At 45.1% G+C, this 7,333-nt stretch overlaps 1 long non-coding RNA gene across 1 annotated transcript; it reads left to right on the top strand.

Moving 5' to 3' along the window:
- Window positions 1-513: 513 nt before the first annotated feature.
- On the top strand, window positions 514-6,807 carry LOC107310888. The gene is made up of 3 exons (XR_004306607.1): window positions 514-1,441; window positions 1,583-2,689; window positions 3,818-6,807. It is a non-coding gene; the product is annotated as an uncharacterized LOC107310888 (long non-coding RNA).
- Window positions 6,808-7,333: the final 526 nt, after the last annotated feature.

Consider the following 7,333-nt stretch of genomic DNA (forward strand, 5'->3'; position numbering starts at 1 on the left):
GCTATCAGGCTATTGTGGAGTGGCAGGAAGCTCTGATATAGATGGCAATGTAGTATGATCAGTGTCTTGAAGTGGCCCTGATTCTGCTCATATTTGAGTTGCTATTGCACGAAGCATATGCTTTCACTTTAAGCTTGCAGTCAAGGAGCTTGAGAAGATGCTCAAAATTAAACAAGTTGTTCAACAGATTTGTTATAAGTCCTCCATTTGCTTCCCAGCATTTAGTACTGCAAAGCAATATGAGCATGTCTCTTGCTTGATTTGCAAAGCTGGGGAATTATTCAGCTGGGAAAAAGTGCAGAATATTAATTGCTGGTAATTGGCACATCTCCTTGACTTCTGGACAGGAGCAAGCCCCAAGTCTGCCAGCTTCAGCACTTCTCTGAATGAAGTGTGAGGATGCTGGAGGCAATGGCTGCTGGAAGCAGCTGCCCCATAGCTCAGAGCCTTGCAGGAAAGTCTGGGTAGGAAAATCTCTCTTCAGTCATAAAACCACCTATACTGCAGAGCTGCACCAAGACAAATCCTTTTCTATATCTTGGAAGGGAAGGAAGCAAGGTCTGCCTTTTCTTTCTCTTGACAAGCATCTGCGTGAGTCAAGATTTCCTCTGCAAGCCAATGCAGAAACTTCAATGCCTGACATTAAATATTCATTTTTTAAAGCTGTATTCAACTGGAAAAAAAGTCAATTAGAGTCTCTTGCAAGGGAAAGAAAAAAACTATTAGCTAAATTGGTGACATTTCCTTTTGATAGAAACCTGGTGTTTCCAAGAGTCTGAGATAAAGGCTAATAGGCAGTAATCAAAGAACACATGAACTAGGCCTTATGCAATATCTCTTCCATCTGTTCAGCACAGATCCATGTGATCCTTACCATTAGGTACTGAGATTTCACTTCATCCCACAAAAGAAGTCTCTTGGAGTATGTGAGGAGTGTTACGTCCAGGTCACAGTCTTTCTGCCTGGACTGGTGGGCACACTTCCTCATAGCTGAGCTAAACTGGAACGTAAAGCTTGTTACCAGCCATAAATGTAGGTCTGAGAGGGTCTTGGCTTCACCTGGGATAGTTAACTTTTGTTACTGTAGCTGATGTAGTGCTGTGTTTTGGACTTACTATGAGAATAATGGAGGTAGTGCAGTGATGGTTAGTTGTTGCTGAGCAGTGCCAGTAGTGATGCTTTGATTATACTTGTTAAGTGCAGACAGATAAAGCACCGAACCCAGCATCCATTCATTATGACGTTTGTTTGTTTTGTGTGATGTTGTTTTTGTGTGTGTGGATTCCTAAAAGCAGAGCTGCTTTCAAAACAAATAGAAGAAACTGCCTTCATAGGGCTTCCCTCCTCGTGCCTCAATGAGAACCTCTGGATCTGCACCAGGCAGCCCCATTGCTTCAAGCAGCAGCGCTCTGGCTGTGAGTTCCAGTAATCTGAATACTCAGTGAGTATTTTTACTAATGTTCTTTAGAGCAAACACTAATTAGCCTCAATCAAAAGTAAAGAATCTGATGCTTCATCCTCCGGCACTGCTTGTTCCTTGATTGAAAAGAGACAAGCTGGTATTTGTGTCTTTCCTCTGTAGAGGAGACAACTCAATGAGAGAACAGGTTTTGTGGAGAAAGCTGCTGGAAGTCAGAAAGCCGTACAGAACTGCTGAGGCCAGGGAAGAAGGGAAGGTAAATGGTTGCAATCTTGGCCTCCCTTCAGTGAGCAGCCACTGCATCACCTTTATGGGTGTGCCTTCTGTTTTTAGCTTGGAAAAAAAAGGATGGGGTGAGGAATCTTTCACAGATCTTTATCAGCCTTCACCACACTGTACTCTGAGCTTGGAAACAGGCATCCATACTTGCATTCACTCAACTTGAAAGGGATTTTTCAATGTAATTCTGCATAAACAGGATCTAACGCTGGTTCCTTCTCTTATAATGTGAACTTGCAAAATGATGAACAGGCTCAATCCCTGTCAGCTACCAGCAGGATTTGTCCCCTTTGCTTTATGGCCACGTAATGATTATTTCTCCTTAGCTAACATGTTAAAATGCTATATTGCTCCATTTGTTCTTTACCAGGAGCATGAGAATTACTGCTCCTTCAAAAAACTGGCAAAAGGATTTATTTTTTTCCCCCCATTAATGGGCTGATGAAGCTAATGGTCTCCATAAAAGTGTCAGAGATTGGTGCAGATGGAAAGGGACCACTGTAGACCTCTCATCAAACTGAGTCCAGCAACACATTGCATGGGGCCTTGTACAGCTAGCTTTGAGTATCTCCAAGGATGTAGATCCTAAAACCACCCTGGGCACCTGTTTCAGTTTTTTTTTATCACACTCATGATGATCTTTCCTTCTTGGTATCAAAGTTTCCTGTTCCAGATTGTCCATTGCCTTTCATCCTTCTAAGTGTAAACCACTCCAGAGGGCCTGACTCTGCCTTCTCTAAATTCCCAGAATCTGGAGCATATAAGAAAAAAAGGAAAAGAAAAAACCAAAAAGGGCAGAGTGGCAGAATGTACCTCAAGGCTGAGACTTCAGATATTACAGAGCTGCAGGGAGATTAATCAGAGCTACTGCTTCTGACACCATTTAAATGAGGAACAAAAGTACGCAAGAGAACTAAACGTTGCTCAGAGCCTCGCACACATCAAGAAGCTCAAGTATTTTTGTCACTAAGAAGATCCAAAGAGGAACAGGTAAGTTTCCAACTAAATTGTTCAGTTTTCTTTTTTATAAAACTGTTCTCTGAGCATCCCAGCATTTTGTGGTACTCACATCTGAGATGGTCATTTGTTTTTTCTGGTTGGATTTTATATGTGCTATTAAGAACAGATTCCATTAGAAATGCAGAATCCCCTAAAACTGGTTGGTATTGTGTGAAAACCAATGATTGACAGGATTGCAGCCCATTACTTTATGTTTTAGGGCTTCAAGGGCAGCTCTGAATTTGGCTCATACGTTGATCACCTGTTGGTATTGACAGCAATGTGGAGTCATGAAAGTGACATCTGTGAAAGAGGAAACCTTACAGAACTGAAAGTGAGATGTCTCATGGGAGCTGTACTCTTAAGTATCTGTAGAACTGTAGTAAGGCTTTTCTCTTGTTGGAGCTCATACTTTTAGGTGCTTGTACCACCTTGACTGCTGTGCAGAGGCAGTAGGCAGTTGTAGGGACCAAAGAGTTCTCCTTTCAAGTTCTCCTTTCAGCCTCCTCTTCTGCAGACTAAATGAAACCAGTTCTCTCAGTCACTCCTCATAACACCTGACCTTGCAGTCTCTGCCCCCACAAACCAGGCATCACAAACTGGCCATGACCAGCACAATCAACACCAAAATCCCTCTGAGGGGCTGCATGCTTAGAAGGGTCATGGAGGTGGGAACATCTGCTGGGGTTGCTTTGCACCGAGGTCCTCCTGGCTGGGATGCTGTGAGATCCAAGGTGTCAGGTAGCCAAAATGGAGATGCAGTGTGAAAGATGCACCATATGAGAGCTGTTATAAACCAAAGTGCTGCTATATGTATTTTTTTACTTCATCCCAAGAAGCGTACACTGTCATCTTCTGGTCTATTTTGGTTCCTGAGGATGTGAATAGAAATATGACGCAGGGTAACTAATTAAGACCAGTTGCAGAATGATTAAACTAGGCAGTATTTTTCTTTGGAAGAACCATGAGCATTTCATGCCTTATCTAAGTGATTTCCATATGTTTCCCTTGGCCAGGAAATGCAAGTTTCTTGCTACATCCCTGCTGGCTTTGGTCGCTGAATTCTTGATGTTAGCGAAAGAGATAATGAAAGTTATCATATCCCATTCTCTCCTACAGACTTTCTGTTCAGTGGGGAGTCTGAGCATTTCCTCCCATCAGCAGTAATGATAATGGATCTCACTTAATGAGCAGCCACTGAGATAAACACACACATGACAACAAATTAGCAGCTATGGATGCAACTCTGAAAGAAAATGACTACAGGACCCCAGAATCTCTCCTGCAGGTCATCGATTTCTTGGTCCCTTAATGAAAATGGAGAATTATCACCTCAGTCAGGAGCGGCTCCTGCACCTGGTTCATTCTTTTAAGAGATGCTGTAAGGAAGGGCCATGCTTTCCAAAAGCAGTTTCTGAAATGTAACTATAGACCACAGGACTGGATTGATGCAGCAGTTTGGCTATGACCTGAGGAGGCTGAGAATAGCTCTGGGGCCTCTGCCAAAGCTGAGGCCGCACCTCATCTCTAGGGCATGTGGGGATAACTTTCTTATTCAGACAGAGCAAAAGCAGGACAAGGCAAACAACCTGTAAGCAAGTACTGGTGTGCAAATGTGGAGCCGTCCACTTTGATAAATGCTGGAATGGTATCCCTGCAGCAGCTGCTGCTGCCAGTGCATCTGGGCAGGCAAGAGCTGCTTGTCTCCTGCACCACCCCTGCAGTGCCAAACCACTGCCAGCAGAGTTGCAGGAAGTCAGGGCCACACGATCTCCCCACAGGTCACTGGAAGTTGGTTTTATCTTTAAGTAGCTCCTGTCAGCCTAACGTGTGCAAAGCCTTATGGAAGCAGTGCCTGGTCTCAGCCCATTTGCAGGGAGGACAAGTTCCCTTTGCAGCAATAACCAGGATAGCCAGCTCTGGCTGCATGTGGCCTCAGCACAGAGATGATGTGCTCCCCTCTCACCCAACAGGAGGTCAGCATGCCCTGGAATAAGAGACATGGGTGGCAAAACTGCCCCTTGACTGCCTTTGTGCCATTTTTCTTGGCATGAGGGGATTTCAGTTTCCAGAGCTGCTAATCCACTGTAAAGTTCACCTCATCGCTGGAGGGAGAGCTGCAGCTTTACTTAGAATCGACATATTGCTCTGATATGTGTTGCTTCTGGCTGATGTATTTATCAAGCAGTTGTTTCCATTGCTGCTTTCTCTAATTTATGCAATCACTGCATGGCACGCTTTAACTCTCTGGTGTGCTTTGTGCAGTTTGTCTACAAGCGGAGAGCAGATGAAAGCAACCTGATAGTAGCTGGTTTGCACTCATTAGAGCAGCACTGGAGGGCTTGTGCTCAGTGCTGACACTGTTCTGAGATGAGGAAAGCAGAGATCAGGGCTCTTGGGGTCTTCTTCAAGCCCTCCTTCTCTGTCTGATCGTTACAAATCACAAACTGTGTAAATGGGATCTAAACCAGAACCCTGAAAAAATGTGAGACATCCGAATTAGGTGGCTTAATTTGTTTTGGTAGGTTTGTGAATACACCACTTGCCCAGACAGGTTTGTGTCTGAAGGCAACTGGAAATGAGGTAGGGCCTGTAAGGGGGGCAATGAGGATGTGGCTGCCAGTGTAACAGGAACTGTCCTCGCCAAGGGCCAAGTGTGGTGAGTTATGGGGTATCCTCCACTACCACTGCTCATTAGTTGCATTTAATGAATTTGTGGGATTTGCCACATAATGGGTGCTCAAGAGCCAGAAAGCAAATCCTGCTGCACACCTGGGCAGAGCTGCAGAGCATCTGAACAAATGCAAGCCCGGGCTTTGCCTGATAAAAAGAGGTGGTGGAATAAAGTCATAGAACCATTAAAATTGGAAAAGACTGCTAGTATTATGGCATGCAACCATCACCACCTGGTGAAAGAAGGTGCTTGGGAACTTGTGAGAACACAAGCTTCTGGACAGCATCCACATAAAAAAGCAGGCAGACCAGGATGGAGACTTCCATAGTTTTGCCCAAGGCCGACCAAATGGATACAGCTGACCCAGATTTGGAGGCCTACGTTCTGCTTTTTGCTTGGAGGTGGTTTTCCTGCTCATGTCAGCAGGCAGCAGAAATCAAGAAAGGGCCACAGGTGCCCACTTGGCCAGCACTCATCCATCTCCATCAGCATGCTGAGCATCTCAAAGGAAGGCCCCACAGTAAGACTTACAATGTCTTCCCTCTATTATGTCTCCTTATGATCATCATTTATTATGTATGAGTTTAACCTTCAAAGTCCAATGTGTTGTGTCCCTTTTAATGTTTGCAATTAGGAGAACTCTAAATAATTTTTCAGCATTGCTTTGCTCCAACACCTGCCTCTGGCGGTATGGTTTAATTAACCTGCCAGAAGAACAAATTTCCTCTTACCCTTTGTTTAATTTCTCACTCTCTAATTTCATCAAATAGTCATTTGTGTCTCAGTTGCCACATGGGGACTGTAAAGCAAGGATGATAGCACAGTATTTCCACCTGTGGGTAATGTCAGTGCAAACATTCTGATAATAACTGCGGCAAGTACCATGGCTGTGCTGGGCTCTATGGTATCAACTTTAGACTATGATCTTCCCTAGATGTACAAGCCACACCCCTATTATGTTGCCATGTAATTACTGAGATGAGGCTGCTTGGTGGAGTTCTCAGTCGGTTTGAAATCCTGCTTCTCCTCTACCAACCGCTCATTCCTCGCCTCTTCCCACATCCATTTTCCCATGCATCTGGAATGCTAAAAAAACAGAAGCTTATTTAAAGAAGCTTTCTAAAAAAGGGGGGAAACCATCAGAGCTGCTTCCCAGGGAGTTCTGTGCTGGATTGTAATGTAAAACTGCTCAGGACTGCTGAGGAGGAATCATAGAGCTATTAAGGTTAGAGAATAGCATTAAGTACATCACATCCAACCATCAGTGTGTCAGCTCCATGCCCGCTAACCACATCTCAGTGCCAGGCAGCTCTAGGCACCAAAACCCCACAGGAGCCATGGTAGGAGATACATTCTGTCCCAGAGAGTAGGATAATCCCTTTCATTTATACTGTGATACTATGAGATGCTGTGACACTCACAGAATCACAGAATGACCCGGGTTGGAAGAGACCTCAAGGATCATGTAGTTCCATTGCCTGGCAGGGCCACCAAACCTTTAATGTGGGCTGTATGGCTTTGCGTCCCATTCCCATTGGGGCGGTCTGGCTGATGTCAAGGGGTTGATCGCTGGCACAAAGAGGGAAGGCACAGCTGAGCCATAGCCACTTGTTGCACCTATACAGCTGCCTCAATGCAAGCAAGGTCATACAGCCATAGTGACTGTGTGCAGCACCGTGCAATAAGCAACATATCCATATGGACAGGATAAGTATCCATATAAATATCCATATAGATATCCATATAGATATCCATATAGATATCCATATAAATATCCATATGGGCAGGGTAACACGGCCCGCAGTGCCCCCACTCGTGCTGTGCTGCTGGCGCCCCCTGCTGCTGTAAGGCGGTATCACACCGAGCGGACATGAGCGCACAAGGCCCCGGCCCATTGATACCCCGCACCGCACCGGAAGGTTCCATGCGCCGCCAGACATGCCGAGTCGCTGCCCGAGCGG

This window comes from Coturnix japonica, chromosome 3 (genome assembly GCF_001577835.2).
Source record: "Coturnix japonica isolate 7356 chromosome 3, Coturnix japonica 2.1, whole genome shotgun sequence".
Taxonomy (NCBI): Eukaryota; Metazoa; Chordata; class Aves; order Galliformes; family Phasianidae; genus Coturnix; species Coturnix japonica.